Source organism: Prionailurus bengalensis, chromosome C1 (assembly GCF_016509475.1).
Source record: "Prionailurus bengalensis isolate Pbe53 chromosome C1, Fcat_Pben_1.1_paternal_pri, whole genome shotgun sequence".
Classification (NCBI taxonomy): Eukaryota; Metazoa; Chordata; class Mammalia; order Carnivora; family Felidae; genus Prionailurus; species Prionailurus bengalensis.
Window position 1 is genome coordinate 65,263,310 of NC_057345.1, and position 17,551 is coordinate 65,280,860.

At 37.7% G+C, this 17,551-nt stretch overlaps 1 protein-coding gene across 5 annotated transcripts in view; it reads right to left on the minus strand.

Moving 5' to 3' along the window:
- The window catches only part of ZZZ3 (zinc finger ZZ-type containing 3), a 108,087-nt gene extending 91,750 nt beyond the window's left edge, over nt 1–16,337 (minus strand). For 2 of the 5 annotated variants that reach the window (XM_043575310.1, XM_043575312.1), the window contains exon 1: nt 16,143–16,302. The gene's annotated coding sequence lies outside the window, so the exon portion shown is untranslated. Of the gene's footprint in view, nt 1–15,487; nt 15,870–16,142 lie in introns of those variants that run through there. The other 3 variants (XM_043575308.1, XM_043575313.1, XM_043575309.1) reach the window with 3 other exon arrangements.
- Between the last annotated feature and the right edge of the window lie 1,214 nt (nt 16,338–17,551).

The following is a 17,551-nucleotide window of genomic DNA, read 5'->3' on the forward strand; positions in this document are numbered from 1 at the left end:
AAAGTTTATTTTGCAACAGAGTGTCCACACACAGCAGGGGAGGAACAGAGAGAGAGAGGGAGAGAGGGATTCCCAAGCGGGCTCCACACTGCAGCATAAAGCCCGATAGGGGGCTTGAACTCATGAACCGCAAGATGATGACCTGAGCTGAGACCAGGAAGACCAAGAGTCAGCCGCTTAACTGAGCCAGGTGCCCTTTAACACTTTTTAAGAATGGTTATTTTAGAGGCACCTGGATGACTCAGTCAGTTAAGCAACAGATTCTTGATTTCAGCTCAGGTCATGATCTCCCAGTTCATAAGACTGAGCCTCTGTTGGGCTCTGTGCTGAGAGTAGGGAGCCTGCTTAGCATTCTCTGTTTCTCTCTGCCCCTCCCCTGCTCGTTTTCTTTCTCTCTCTCTCTCTCTCTCTCTCTCTCTCTCTGTCCCTCTGTCTCTGAAATAAACTTTTTAAAAAAAGGTTATTTTATGCCTCTTAATGTAATGTTCTTAATGCTGATAAGCTAGCCTGTACCTTTCTACATTACCTCCAACGATGGAAAATGATTTCAAAAACTACTATTTTCTTTTTTAAAAAGAAGATTTTATGTCTGTTTCTAGCCCTGTAACATACTTTGAGTCACCAGAAATTAACTTAAGTAGGCTCCACACCCAACGTGGGGCTTGAACTCACAACCCTGAGATCTACGGTCTCCTGCTCTACCTGAGCCAGCCAGGCACACCTGGAATCATCTCAAATTAACAAAAGCTATCAACACTTCTTAGATCCTTTGTGTCACTTAGACGATCTAAAACCTGTGCAGCATTAGCCAGATAGGTAGAAAAGGATTCTTGGAATCCAATCAAGTGGTGAAGCAACTTGGGTGGGGTTTATAGACCTTGTTCAGGCAATGGAGTTAAAAAGCAGTTACAAAATATTTACAAAAGGCCTTAAACTTGAATTCAGAAGAAACCAAAAGGGCGGAGTTCCAGTTATCATAGGGATGAGATTTCAATGTGCCTCTCCGTGGTTTAAGAAAAACCACCTGGACAAAAGGCAGCTTCCAAGGCCAATGCTAGGCTGATAATCAGATGGTAACTGATTAGTCTGAGAGTCAGATGAGGAGATGGTAACTGATCTGTGGTCATAAAGGTGTCACAGAAAATTCAACCTGCTCAAGACAACAGAAGTGTTTCCTTAAGTGACTACCAACCTTCAACACGAACTAGAACTAAATACTGAAATTAAGTATGTCAAACCCACAATATTAGTAAGTCTATGTTAGGTTTTAAAACTATTCTATATATCTTTTTACATTCTTGTCATGTTTAGGAGAATTTTAACCTTATAGAATCTGCCAGACTTAAGTGTGTTTGGTTAATAAGCAATACCGGAATGTTTAAAAGAACTTGTGACTCACTATATTTACAAATTTTATTTAACTTTAAAAGAGTTTTAAGTATTCAAAACAAGTCCTGCTTATTGAAATTTTATACTACTCCATAAGGCATATAAATTGCTAAAAAATAAAATAAAATCCAGTACATTAAATGTATAAAGAATTAAGCAGCTGTAGTACTAATAGCTAAGAATTCAACGAGCATTTTCTTTTTTTCAAAGAGCATTTTCCTAGTGTCCAACATTGTTGCAAGTATTTCATATTTTCAATTCATTCATTTAGCAGTCACTAAGCATCCACCATGAACAAGGCATCATTCCAGACTGAGACTAAATCACTGAATAAAACATAATTTCAATCTTCATGAATCTTATAATTTAATGAGAAGAAGAGAATAAATATCAGTGATGATAATTACTATGAAGAAAAATAAAACCAAGGAAACGTGTAGAGGGGGGCTATTTTTGATGGCATAATGAAGGTAACATCAGTGAGCACCATTCACACAGAAGTCTATGTAAATGATACCACCTGGAAACTCCCTCTTCAAAAAAAAAACCTCTCTACACCAGGTGACATTTGAACCTGAGAAGGAAGCAAGCCATGCAAATATACAACTATTACAGGAAAAGAAAACAAGTACACAAACCATTTTACCAGGGAAGGATGTGTGAAGGGATATTTAATCTTTTCAACTAGAATAATTGATTTAATATAGTATTTTTTTCAGTTTCTTAAAAGTAAAAACAGGGTTATGTATTAAGATTTATAAATAGGTTTTTACTACTACGCTGTAGTTTGGCACTGTACTCAAGGACTTCTAAAATATACCAGCTGATTTTTTTTAATCTATTATAGGCTGAAGGTTAGAATGACTTAATAAACTAGGCAAAAGAAACCTTTTGACTTATGAAAACGTTCTAAAACAGGACTATGGAGTTGGTAGCAAACCACTGTAAATTTACTAAAAATCACTGAATTGTACACTTAGAAGAATATGACACAGAAATCCTCCCTCCAAAAAAAAAAATCCTGTAATTAATAAAGTGACCAGAATGTTCCTCTCTTATACTACCTTGAAATTAAGACCAGTATTTAGGTCTCCTACTCTGCAAATCTTCATGTCCTACTTGAAATTGAACCCAAAAGTTCAATTTTAGCACAATGGGGACTCGAGGTACTGAACTACATTGTGGTGGTCTTTAATAAACAAATACAGTCCTTGAATATAGGACACTACCCACTGTGCAAAATTTCATCTGAAACCCTAACCAGTAAGGGCTGCCTCATTAAAATTACATGTAAGGACAAAATGTGTAAGAGAACAATTCGGATAAGTTGTAACCTTGATGAATAAACTTAAGAGAATGTATTTTTAAAGACAAAAGTATTCAAATCTTATCTACTTCCAGGTTTGTTTTTGTTTTTGTTTTAATCTAAAACACAGTATTTTAGCAAAAACAGTCCTGGGACATAAGACCTTAAAGAAAATTCAGGTCATTGTAAAATAGAATACAAAAAAATTTGAATACAACATACACTATGGTACTGAAAAAACATAAATGGTCCTGTAACACCTCACTCCAAAAGCAGAGTTTGAATGTTTAGGTTCATATCCCATTAAGAACAGTAACCATCCTTACTACATTGTTGAGAAGACTAATAATAGTGAATAGAGTATTTACATGCATCTAGCACATAGCAAATGTTCAGTAACTTAATTTGTATTACTTTTTGTTTTTTGGGTTTTTTTCTTCCTTGTTTAAAGTAATCTCTACGTCCAAAGTTGGCCTTGAGGTCACAACCTGAAGATCTACCTACAGAGCCAGCCAGATGCCCCAATATGTATTTCTTCTGGAAGTGTTTTTGTTTTTGTTTTTTTAAACTGTAAGTAAACTCTACTCTCAACATGAGGCTCAAACCTACAACCTCAAGATCAAGAGTCGCATGCTTCACTAACCAAGCCAGCCAAACACCCCTACTTTTATAATAATCATCTAGAGGAACCCTATACAATCTTCAATATACATTTTAAATGCCTGGGACTCTCCTTAAAATGAGATTGTTATACAGGAGATTTGGGTAGGGCCTGAAATTTGCATTTCTAACAAGTTCAAGTGCCCAGGAAGGATACTTTTGAGTTACAAGAAGGTTTCTTCACATTTAGGACACATCAGAATCATTTGAAGGGCTGGTTTAAAACAGATTTCTGGGTTCCAACTCAGAGTCCGGGAGAAAATGCATCTGTAACAAGTTCCCATATGATGCTATCGTGCCATTCCCATTTTGAGAACAACTGCTTGAAAGTTCTCAGCTACAACGTACATCAGAAACACTTGTGGGGCATGGGTTTATTATTTATAGGTGGGTGCCCTGACTATACCCTAGTATTTATTAGTCTCCAAAGTATGGTCTCCTGCTAAATCGGACTCTTTAGGGGTAAAGCCCAGCCATCCATTATTTAAAACAAACAAACAAACCTTACCGGTGATTATGATCCATGTTAAAGTCTCAGAACCACTGCCTTATCATTACAAATAACTCAGAATTTCCTTGGTGAAATTTTGCTAACTACAGGAAGAAAAGCATCTACCTATGTGGCTTAAGTCAAACTGAAAATGTCCTGACTCATTCACCAAGTAAGAACAACATTTATTCGGGGCACCTGGGTGGCTCAGTCAAATGTTGGACTTCAGCTCAGGTCATGATCTCACAGTTCGTGGATATGAGCCCATGCATCGGGTTCTGTATTACAGGTGTGGAGCCTGCTTGGGATTCATTCATTCTCTCTCTCTCGTTCTCTCTCTCTCAAAATAAATAAATGTTTAAAAAAAAAAAAAGCATTTATTCAAATTTAGCGGTAACTCTGTAACAGTTAAAAGAAGTCCATTACTCTCTCCTTCATTCTTCAAGAGATGTTTTCCTATATCAGGATGCTCCTCTAAAGTCAGACATTTAAGGGGCGCCTGGGTGGCTCAGTCGGTTAAGCGTCCGACTTCGGCTCAGGTCATGATCTCGCAGTCCGTGGGTTCGAGCCCTGCGTTGGGCTCTGTGCTGACCGCTCAGAGCCTGGAGCCTGTTTCAGATTCTGTGTCTCCCTCTCTCTCTCTGACCCTCCCCCGTTCATGCTCTGTCTTTCTCTGTCTCAAAAATAAATAAACATTAAAAAATTAAAAAAAAAATTAAAGTCAGACATTTAAAATCTCGAGGCAAAAAGAAAACTTTAGAAATTAGTCTAAAACTTGGTATAACATTTAATTTCTACAAAAGCTCAGTAAAGGAAAGATCACTAGAGTCCAAAATGTTGGTGCATGCTATTCTTACATTATTCTTGAACAAAACACCTAATTTCAACAGTTACAGCTCATTTATAATATTCTTGTCCTTAGTTATTACTGACTGACCATGAACAAAATTAGTTTATAAAGAAAATTAAGTGTATCTTCCAGGCTAACTGTGGGACATAGATGAAAGAAAAATTATGTGGAGAAACACAATAATGTATGTTTCATTATGCCTTTCTTTTTTTTTTTTCATTATGCCTTTTTCAAGTTAAAAAAGTGAAATGGAAGGGGTAGGAAAGAAAATGGAAAGGGAGACTATGTAATAAGAAAGTTGCACTTTGCACAAAAACACTCAGATCAATGGAACAGAATAGAGAACCCAGGAATGGACCCACAAACATATGGCCAACTAATCTTTGACAAAGCAGGAAAGAATATCCAGTGGAATAAAGACAGTCTCTTCAGCAAGTGGTGCTGGGAAAACTGGACAGCGACATGCAGAAGAATGAACCTGGACCACTTTCTTACACCATACACAAAAATAAACTCAAAATGGATCAAAGACCTAAATGTAAGACAGGAAGCCATCAAAATCCTCGAGAAAGCAGGCAAAAACCTCTTTGATCTTGGCCGCAGCAACTTCTTACTCAACATGTCTCCGGAGGCAAGGGAAAAAAACAAAAAACAAAAATGAATTCTTGGGACCTCATCAAAATAAAAAGCTTCTACACAGCAAAGGAAACAATCAGCAAAACTAAAAGGCAACTGATGGAATGGGAGAACATATTTGCAAATGACATATCAAATAAAGGGGTAGTATCCAAATCTAGAAAGAACTTCTCAAATTCAACGCCCAAAACACAAACAGTCCAGTGAAGAAATGGGCAAAAGACATGATAGACACTTCTGCAAAGAAGACATCCAGATGGGCAACCGACACATGAAAAAATGCTCAACATCACTCATCATCAGGGAAATGCAACTCAAAACCACAATAAGACACCACCTCACACCAGTCAGAATGGCTAACATTAACAATTCAGACAACAACAGATGTTGGCAAGGATGCGGAGAAAGAGGATCTCTTTTGCATTGTTGGTGGGAATGCAAGTTGGTGTAGCTACTCTGGAAAAGTGTGGAGTTTCTTCAAAAAATTAAAGATAGAACTACCCTATGACCCAGCAATTGCACTACTAGGTATTTATCCAAGGGATACAGGTGTGGTGTTTCGAAGGGACACACACACCCCAATGTTTATAGCAGCTCTATCAACAATAGCCAAAGTATGGAAAGAGCCCAAATGTCCAAGGGATGAATGGATAAAGATGTATATGTGTGTGTGTGTGTGTGTGTGTGTGTGTGTGTGTGTGTGTGTATATATATATGCACACACAATGGAGTATTACTCAGCAATCAAAAAGAATGAAATCTTGCCATCTGCAACTATGTGGATGTAACTAGAGGGTATTATGCTAAGCAAAATTAGTCAGATAAAGACAAGTATCACATGACTTCACTCGTGTGTAATTTAAGATACAAAACAGATGAACATAAGGGAAGGGTAGCCAAAATAATGCAAAAACAAGGAGGGGGACAAAACATAAGAGACTCTTAAATATGGAAAACAAACAGAGGATTACTGGAGGGGTTGTGGGAGGGGGGCTGGGCTAAATGGGTAAGGGGAATTAAGGAATCTACTCCTGAAATCATTGTTGCACTATATGCTAATTTAGATATAAATTTAAAAAATTAAAAATAAAATACACAGAAAAAAAAAGTTGCACTTACACTTGAAGCCTGCCTGAAAGGGGATAGAAACTAGGTAAAAGGCTTTTAGCTCTCCATTTTTTAATAGCCTATAACTTGATTTTATAATATGCACACCACAACATTACACTGTTCATAAATATAAATAAGTATCTTAAAATTAAAATGGCTTAAACAAATTGGGACGTTTTTCTTGGGGAGAGGGACCCTCACAATATTCTTTAAAATAACAGAGGATACCACAGGGTGTCTGTCATAAAAACTAGAATAGGAATCACTGCTTGAAAGGAATTCAAAGAATGAAAAGAAAGCTGCCAACTCATAGGATAAAAGTCCAAAAAGCCATTAGCTAGTCAGGAATGCTATACCAAAATGTTCAAAACAAAATTATTAAGCGTGGGGGGGGTGGTGCTGAAGTACTACTGCAGGCCAATCAGTGACAGAAATTAAAAGTATCCTCTTTGCCCAAGTTACACTAAAACACTGAAAGGGTCTACTAACTTATCTGAAAGCAAGAAAGCAAGGATTTTCTTTGATGTCCCCTTCTAAGAGGTTTTTTTTTTTTAATCTTTATTTTTGAGAGAGCGAGAGAGCGAGCAAGAGGGGGAGGAACAGAGAAAGAGGGAGACACAGAATCCAAAGCTGTGTTGACAGCTCAGAGCCCGACAGGGGGCTCAAACTCTCAAGCTGTGAGATCATGACCTGAGCCGAAGTCCGATGCTCAACCGACTGAACCACCCAGGCACCCCTAAGAGTTCTTAAAATCATGAATGCGATGAGGAAAATGTCTAAGTCAAAGAGCTGAAATCTCCACGTATAAATTACACTGAGTTCTAGGATTTCTAAAGCAAGATAAAAATGTAATGATGCTGATAAAATTAAAGTTCTAAAACAGACAAAAATATTCCATAGTACCAGACATCCAAAGAGTGGTTTCCCATGGGATGGGGTAGTGTTAATCACCAGAATACAACACAAGACAGTTTCTGAGATTCTGATAACGTGCTGCTTCTTAGTACTGAATACACAGGTAGGATTACATTTTGAAAATTCACTGAACCGGGGCGCCTGGGTGACTCAGTCAGTTGAGCGTCCAACTTCGACTCAGGTCATGATCTTACACTCATGGGTTCAAGCCCCACATCCGGCTCTGTGCTGACAGCTCAGAGCCTGGAGCCTTGCTTCAGATTCTGTGTCTCCCTCGTTCGCTCTCTCTCTTTCCCTCCTCCACTCGCACTCTCTCAAAATAAATAAACATAATAAAAAAATTTTTTTAAAAGTCACTGAACTATATACACTTATGAGAACTTTGTGTATATTATACTACAATCATATTTACATTTATTTAAAAGCAGGGAGCAAATAAAGGACATTTCTCTCTCAGAAAATGAAACATTACTGCAAACACAAACATTAAAATTTCTTTTTAGTAAAACCAGTTGAGATTAAGAATTACAGGAACACCTGGCTGCCCGAGTCAGAAGAGCATGTGACTCATGATCTCAAGGTTGTGAGTTCCAACCCCAGGTTGGGTGTAGAGATTTAAATAAATAAACTTCAAGAATTACAAATTTGGGGTGAGTAAAGACAGAGAAGTATCAAAAAGTTCCTTAAGAGCTATCAGTTAAATAAATCTCACAAATACACACATCTTTCTCAGAAGAAAAAAATCCTGGCACCTCCCTGTATAATACCATCAACCTAGAAAAAAGCAGTATTCCACCTTATTTATGAAACACAATAAATCTGCTTTCTAATGGGAGTGTATATGAACTGCAGGATAGGTTTTCCTTAAGCTTCTGACCAATTTAAAAAAATTAAAAAACTAGTAAGAAAAGTATAAATGAGTGCCAGATTACAATTAGCAGCTACTATTTCCTGGATTAGTTCAGTGCCATTCTGTAAAATCAACGTATCCCTTATGAAGTAAGCAGAATTCCTTCTGATAGTAATAAAAGGTATAAATTATGTTTCAATCCCTTTAAATCGCATCCCAATGTAGATCCAAGGTAGAAAGAAATTTCATCCCATCATTCACCTGCAATTCTCTTTATGGGATCCCCAAGCACAGGACACACATTTTTTCAAATATTTATTATGATTCCACACTTAGAAAGTTAATCTGGTATTTCTTCCTAGCATTAATGTAATCACACCAATCTGTAAACAACAGAACATGTTAGTCATTACTTAATAAAATAGTAACTTTGGAGCCTCCACAGTTTTAAAGTGTAAATAGGTAAAAATATCTCCCTTCTTTAAAAAATTATTTTAAGATCTTGGATAATTATTTTGTAAAGAAAAAAACCATACCTTCATAAACAATAAGAACTTTCAATATTAAAAATATTCTCCTTGGCATGAATTATGCCCTCACTAATGCTCACCCGGAATTTCTTAGAGTATTCATTACTAAATGTCAGTAAATGTGCCATACTGCTGTTCTTAACAACTGAAGAAAAAAGGTATTGTAATTCTGTAACTTAATTTCTAGAACTGCCAATTAGCACTTTTTCATTAAATAGGTTGGAGGCTAATAATGATGTCAAACTACACATTGCTATTTAATAAAGGAAAACACCTTAAGCACACATCCTAAATTGTTGACCTTAGCAGTTTAATTCTCTAATTCCACAAAAATTTACTGAAGTAGTTTTTCTCTGTTTAGCCTCTAATACAGTACTCTTAAGTAGTTTCATATTTTGTCCATTCAAGAAAGGAGAAATTGCTTCATTTAATCCTACTAAATTCTGTGGTATGGGAAAAGAATTTCAAATTTTGGCTGACAAGAAAAAGAGTTATAAAACACTGTTTTTGTACAGAATAAGCTTTATTATCCTCAATTTGTAGACTGCTCTTAAAAATCAATACAAAAACAAGTATCACAATAAAAAGACACCAGATCAAAAGAAAGATGTGTCATAAGAATCATCTAAAAATCAATACTTATATTTTTTTAAGTTTGGGGTAAAAATAAATAAAATAAAAAACATTTAAAATATAAAAATGAAACACAAAACAATGAGAAATAAAAATTATTTAATAGAGTTGAGACAATTACCAATTTGGAGAAAAACATTTATATTCTCACTTCACACCAGTATCAGATGAGGTTAAAAGTTCAATTTATTTAATCTAACTTAGAAAAACTAAAAGAGACAGTATTAAATCAGTATTGTTTATTTATTACATTTCCAGAGAAGCAATTTCAGAAGTTCAAAAGTGAACAACAAACTTAGGTCAAAAGATTTGGTTACTTACATTAATTTTGAAATTCTGTTTATCTTAATTCATAAATGAAATACATCTGTTAAGCACAATGTTTCACCTTAGTAATCTAAGAAAAAAGTGGTATAACTTATACTCTATTGTTTTTATAAATAATACTTAATGTAGAAGTATAGAGTAACAGCCACTTCAACATGAACATAATTTGATCCTTTTGATAGTGTGACGAATAGGTTTTATAAGCCTTTAAAAATACACTTAAAAATCACTTCTGGTGTTGGCAATATACTAGAAGATAATACTATACACAAGAAAATATCTTATGTATAAATGTTATTCACACTGTTATTTATATATGCAAAAATTTAGGATAGGGGAATGATACATCAACACATGGGACATCATACAACTATTTATAATTATGGTTATGAAGACTCATTGTGAGAATGGAAAAATGTTACCCAACATTAGGTTAGAAAGCAAATCATGGAATTAAATGTTTTATCCACAAGTATATAAAAGATGCGTTTTTAAAATAATGTAAGAAATATATCAAAATTTTAATATGGTGATATTAATTCCTCACATTTAAAATCCTCAAGCCAGTCATTAAAGTCATTAAAACACACCACATAACACACTTTCTACCTAAATCAAATACTATCTACCATTACTCTACCAATAAACAGAACACACAGTTTAAGTTAACATATTAAAAGAAACTGAAAACAGGGAAGCAAAGCAACAAAGAAAATCCACTACAAAATGAAACAGTTCTCTCCTCAGGAAACTGATCAGGGCTAAGGATGGAGACTCAACTTCACGGTTCAAAACTAAAGGGGCACCTGGGTGGCTCAGTTGGTTAAGCATCCAACTCTTGATTTTGGCTCAGGTCATGATCTCACATCATCTCACAGTTTGTGAGACTGAGCCCTGCATCAGGCTCTGCACCAACAGCATGGAGCCTGCTTGTGATTCTCTCTCCTTCTCTCTTTGCCCCTACCCCTCTCTCTCTCTCTCTCTCTCTCTCTCTCTCAAAATAATTAAACAAACATTAAAAAAAAAAAAAAAAACTATAGGGGCACCTGGGTGGCTCAGTCGGTTGAGCTTCTGACTTCAGCTCAAGTTGTGATCTCACAGTCCATGGGTTCAAGCCCTGCGTCAGGCTCTGTGCTGACGGCTCAGAGCCTGGCACCTGCTTTGGATTCTGTGTCTCCCTCTCTCTCTGCCCTCCCCCGTTCATGCTGTCTCTGTCTCAAAAATAAATAAACATTAAAAAAAATTTTTTTAATAAAAATAAAAAATAAAACTATAGGGACGCCTGGATGGCTCAGTCAGTTAGGCATCCAACTTCAGCTCAGGTCATGATCTCACAGTTTGTGAGTTCGAGCCCTGCATCAGGCTCTGTGCTGACAGCCTGGAGCCTACTTTGATTCTGTGTGTGTGTGTCTCTCTGCCCCTCCCCTGCTCATACTCTGTCTCTCTCTCTCTCTCAAAAATAAATAAACATTAAAAAAAATTTTTTTTTACTACAGAACTTAATTATACAAACTGGTCATTTACTGTTTCTAATTATTTGCTTTGAATATTCCTTCATTAATAAAGATGCTAGTCTTTAGACAACTGGTTATCACTGATATCAAATATTAAATGTAATAGAGCCTTATTTGGGAGGTAATCCCTTGAAATAATAAATAAGGAAATTAATAAATAGAGAAATGCAATAAAATAAAACACAGGAAATGTCATACACAACAGCATCATTTTTATTTGGTATCATCAGTTGAGTTCTATAGGTCAATTCTCCAGAAAACTGAAATGCATTAATTAACAAAGCTTTGAAAATGCTTACCCTTATAATAATCTTCTAAAAAGACACCAGTTTCTTACTTCCTTAAACACAGTACATAGAATAAAAGTTTATTTATGACTAAGGTCATCCTGTGACACACCATGTACTACACTGTTTGGCAACATTGTGATTCCCTCTGAAGTTAATGATTATAGGACTGCATGATGTCCCTATGTAATGGACTTAAAACACTATTCTTCTATTCTTCTAAAATAGTTCCATCTATTTTTTAATAGTTTTTCTCCCCTTTCCCTTGAAACATAATTACATTTCAGCAATCATTGTTCCTAACTCCAATGGCCAATCCTGTGGATTATGATCTGTGGGCTAAAAAATCAGATAATCAATCCTGTTGGGACTGCAAAACTTATTTACTCCACTTAGGAATTTCTGAATAAAGACCACAGGCTTATGGTATTTGCTTACAGTTATTTTGATGGCTCAGGAAATCCATGCTGTTTCAAATGGCTGAGATCACTATCACTCAAAAAACGTTTGCTGAATTACTGAATATAACATAAATATAACGGAGTTTCCAATAATAATGAATGAATAGTTTGAGAGTCTCCTCAAGAAAAGTTACTGAACTCACTGGTCTCTGACAATACAAAAAAGATCTACCTGAATGAGAAAGAACAGCTAAAAAGAAAAAAACAGAGGTGAGAAGGATAAGTTCAAATAAAATAGCAAAGTCTATACTTCCATGGTATTGGAAGTTAACACTTAAGACTCTGGGAAATACTCACTGTTCAATGTTTTTAAAGTATAATTACAGTAGTTATCGAAGTATTAACTACAGAAATTTGCACCACAATGTATACCACATCTATATTAAATACTACTTTAAAAACCAAAAAGTCTTCCAGCAAATACTTCTTGTAGTTAAATCCAAACTGAATTTTCCTATGAAATTAGATAGATTTTTTTAAAAAGCACCTGCAACATATTTTCACTGACATTTCTGGCCAAGTAATTTCTGGTAATCTCTCTTGGGTACTGGTTCATGAAGAGTTAAGAAATAAGATTTATATTCTTGGTATATTAATATGTAATATAGGTATCACATTGTATAGTTTACAAAGTTATAGGTCTATGGAAATTAGCATTGCGTCAGGCCCTAAGAAAAAAATCCAAGTGAGGCCAAATCAGTATTGAATTATCAATGTTATTAATTTCCTCTCATCACTGCAGCTCATCAGTTCTCAGATCACTTCTGTGACAGTTAATAAATGAGAAAAGGAAAATAAAATTTCTTGGTTATTTAAGTTTTACTCAAGCAAACTCTAACCATATAAAATACATTCCTCTTCCTCCTTAGATTTTCTCAGTATATTTCTACCCAGTATTTCAGATAAATACTAATCTCTAAAAAACTGGTATTCCCAAGATCCACTACCAGAAAGTTTATTAATTACAAAAGTGTAAGAAATATATACAGTATCGCAAGGATCAGATACACATGGTAACTACCAAAGGCCCAAATACCAAGCACAACTTTGTAGATCCCTGTGCAAAGGCCATTATAGAATAGTGAACTTTGAGACCATTGCCATTTTGACAATTTCCTTCTAAAAATAATAAAATTTACTTCTAAAAATAATAAAATATACTCAACAAATGTTACTTAACAAGAGGGCTTTACCTAACTAAAGAATTCACAAAGTTGCAATTAAGTATCAAACTCAATTGCTGATTTTTTATGACAAATGATATCAACCAATTTTTGAGATGGACTGAAACAGTCTAAAAATTTTAAGAGAAAAAAATGCCTAAAATTACTGATTCCAAATTCTAGTCAACTCAAATTGCCCTCCAACCATCGTGAATCTGCCTAGTCTTGGACCACAGCCCTGTCAAACTTCTACCATCCTCTTTTTTCTGTGCAACTTCTCCAATTCCATTTCAGTATCAAACTACACATTCTTTTCCTCTTTCCCTCATCACACCTTTCACACTCACTTTCATTCCCCAATTTTCCTAATTGGAACAATTACAAAAGAAAATCACACTGCCCAAGAAGAATAGATACTTTTGTGTAACTAATAAATAATACTGCTAGTAGGTTTGCGGGAAAAGTACAAAAAAACAATCACAAAATGCTGCAACTTCTGAGTATATTTACATTTGTCTGTATTCACTAATAATATACCTACCACTCTACTGTTGAGCTCAGTAAATTGTATGGTCAGAACTATTTAACTGAGCTGGTAACTTTTTTAAATTCCTATACACAAACTTGGGTTATAATTTAGAATATGTATCACAAAATATAAGCATAAATGTAAGGGTGAATGTATAACACAAGTACTAAATATAAAAATATAAAGCTCAACTGATAACATACTTATTTCTTTAAATTCTATTTTATTTTAGTGCAAAGCTACCAGCATACTAAATCTCCAGGACAAAAATAATGCTATCACTCAAGATACTGTCATAAAACCGAACCACCAAAAAATCTGTACAATTTTTTTGTCTGGGCGCCTGTGTGGCTCAGTGCATTAAGAGTCTGACTCTTGATTTCGGCTCAGGTCATGATCTCATGGTTTGGGAGAGACTGAGCCCAGTGTTGGTCTTGGTGCTCCCAGGGTGCAGCCTGCTTGGGATTTTTTCTCTCTCTCTCTCTGCCCCTCCCTCTAAATAAAGAAATAAACAAATCTATTTTTAAAGTAAATATGCATATATTTGTCAAGACAATAGGTATGCATCGCTAAATGAAAATTTCGTGGAGTAGAAAATTTTTTACTGGTTGCTAATGTTGTGATAGTGTATCTCAAAACACCACTCCACTTCCTCCTCTTCCTTAAAAAAAAAAAAAATACATGGAATAATACACAGCTACTGCTAAGAGTGGTTACAGAGATTTAAGACTAAGTAAGGCAACTTAGCAAGAGTGTAACAGGGAGCGTTTTACTGTATATATTTCTCTGTATCAAGTGTAAAGGCAAATGACACTTTTGTAGTTTTTTAGAAAAACAAACTTTGAGTGGATTACCTAGTTATCTCATTAGTTATGTAATTAACTCCCCACTACAAATACTAAATAAATCCAAAGACTCATGAATACGAAATTACAAAATACGAAATTACTTGGCTCAAGAATACGAAAAGTAGGTATACTGTAAATTTATTTGATTCAGACATTGAAAGTTGGAGAAAAATTAATTTTATGTCAAACTCATTTAAAGAAAAACCGAACTCAAACTTTGATACCAAAGTTTATGAAGAGAAGTTTGGTTTTAATTAAAATTTTGACTTAAAACATTCCACTATTACTTGTAACCATGTGACCTAAAACAACCATCCCTGAACATCGAAGATGGCAACCTCATAATACAGTAGTAATCAAAATCATATCGATAATTATGAGTTAATAGGCACGCACAAAATTAAAAGAACGATTTTATTCTGACGTCAGTTATTGTCAGAGATATAAGGGCTCCTTCCAAATACTGCCAAAAGTTATTGTACATACAAAGTAAGTTAGAGTCGTGAGGAAGTTATCAATGACCAAGTAAGTGGGAGTAAATGTTGCTCAGAGAGGAAAAAATAAAAGGCGCAGTAGTTTTAAGCGTCTGAAAATAACCAGTGGACTAAGGTACTGCGGCAGAAACAAGCGACAGAATGGTTAACAGGTCTGGAATTCTTTAGAAAATGGCAACAAGGGGGAAAACTGACATGAACGTTTGAAAGTTAACAGCAACGCTGTCCTATGGAATCGTCACGACTGCGGGAGCATGGCTCTGGACTTCGAGGGAGTAAGACCGAGGGGTGGAACTATCACTGCGCTGGGGAAAAGGAGCCGGGGCTGAGGGGTGCAGACGCTTCTGCAGGTGGCGGAGCGCCCGAGGGGGTGGGGAGGAGGACCGTGTCGCCTCAATGAGGTCAATGTATTCCCTTCAAGACTAAAGGAAGCTGACCTAGCACGTCTCCCGGTACCAAGAGGCACTCGCCCCCGGCCCCTCCCTAACAACTTGCCTGGTAGAAAGAGTTGCGGGTCCCAGGCCCCCGGAACCCAAGGATTCGCCATCCAGGACAACTGCTCTGCCAACAAGGTCCCGCGAGAATCGAGAGATCTCGCGATACAAACCCACTAGCATCTCGCGAGTTTCCCATGGAACCAACATGGCGGTACAGTGAAATCGGTATTTCGGAACTTGGAAAGTGCTTCATTAAGGGACTTGAGAACGTGGATAACAAGGAAATAGCAGAAAGTCTTTTACGCCTTTTATTTCTCATCCTGTCCCCCCTAGTAGAGAGGAGAAGCGATAGAAAACCCTAAAACATCCAACGACCACGGTTAATACCACAGACACAACAACCCTCTGCCTCAACCAGCCTCACAGCCTGTCACGTGGAAAGAGAGTCTCGGCGTGCCGTCACGTGGGCAGCTACTGAGCGAGCGCGCGCTGGTCGTCCTCCCAAGAGCCCTCCCCGCCCCCCTTTCGCCCGCGCACACGTGCGCGCGCACCCCCGCCCCACGTGGGGGTTTCGCCGTCGCTTCCAACCCACCCCCTCCCAGCACTGGGCTCTAAATCCGGGTCCCAAAGCCGATGGTGCCCCGGGTTCCCTCCTCCTCCATTCTCCCTACCCCACGTCTGGCCCCCACCACGTGCCCCGAGCGACTGCTCACCTTCCGCGCGGGGCAGGGCGCCGTGAGCTACTTGGGGAAGCGCCGCCGCCGTGGCCGCTCTCTGCCCCCGCCACGGCACTTGCTCGGGTGGCCGCCGCAGGAAGCTCGACAGCGGCGCCGCGGCGCTTCCAGGTGGGTCCCCGCCTCCCGCTCCTGCCACTTCCCGCAGCACCAGCGGCTCCTTCCGGTCCCCTCCTCTCTCGCTGGGACGGGCGGGCGTCGGCGGCTGCAGGCGAGCTCACTACACCGCCTGCTGGTAACCGCGGCCCGTGCAGCGCGGGCGGGCTGGGGGCCGCCGAGGTCCGCCCTCGCCCCTGGGCGAGGGTTGGTCTTCTGAGAGCAGGACCCAGTTCCGTCCCTACTATAGTCTAACTTGGCCCTACCCATAGAGGAAAGGAGTCGTTGTAGCTCCGCTGTTGGAAGTCCGCTCCATCGTGCCCTCTGTGGTCTCTTGAAAGGTTTGTACACACTGGCTCCCTTAGCGATGTGGTCTCAAGCTGTATGTTATATATGCTCCTGCCTACTTCATCGCCAAACACACAGCCCCCTCGCTCACTCCTCTGGCTTTCTGGCTATTCCTACAACACGCAGGCTCTCAGACTTTCAGCTTGCTGTTCCCCCTGGATAGAACTCTTCAGATTTCTTTTAACTCGTTGATGTTCAATGCGTAGTTCAAGTCCCTTCTCGAAGGTCAACATGAGGCTTCCAGGCCACTGTATCCAAAAGAGCACACTTGCACCACCAGTCTTAACTCTCTTCACCTGCTTATATTTCTAAGCGACGGTTATCACTTATAGACTTTGTCGGTTTCCTGCCACCAAGAATGTGAGATCCATAAAGGCAGGGACTTGGTAACTTTTGCTCATTGCTATATCCCCAGACCTGTGTCAGGCACAAAGCAGTGTTTAATAAATACTGTGTTAAAACATGTCCCTAGGGGTGCCTGGCTGGCTCAGTGTTCAGGACCCACCTTGGGTGTACAGATTACTTAAATAAATAGAAATAAATAAATAATAAAACATGTCAACAAACTACATTGGGCATGCAGGAAGATAAAGCCCAATAAACATTAATGGAAATAAGTACTTCCTTTGGGTTGATTGTTCCATTGACAATCCTACCATTTATGAGTGGTGGAAAAGCTGAACTACAATTTTCCCTGTTTACAGGAAAATTATATTCCAAAAATATAAAATCCAGTGATAGAAGCCATTTTAACTGGAGCTCTTATGCATTTGTCAAGTACTGCTTCATTGCTTTTGTTTTCCTTGTCTTTGGAACTTTTTTCCCAGGCAAATGAATGTATGTGCCTCCTTTATTTTTTTTTTTCTGGTAAGTCATTAAATGTTGAATTGACTTTATTTGTTTTAGTTGAGAGTTTAACTCAAAATAACATCTGCTTCCAGACA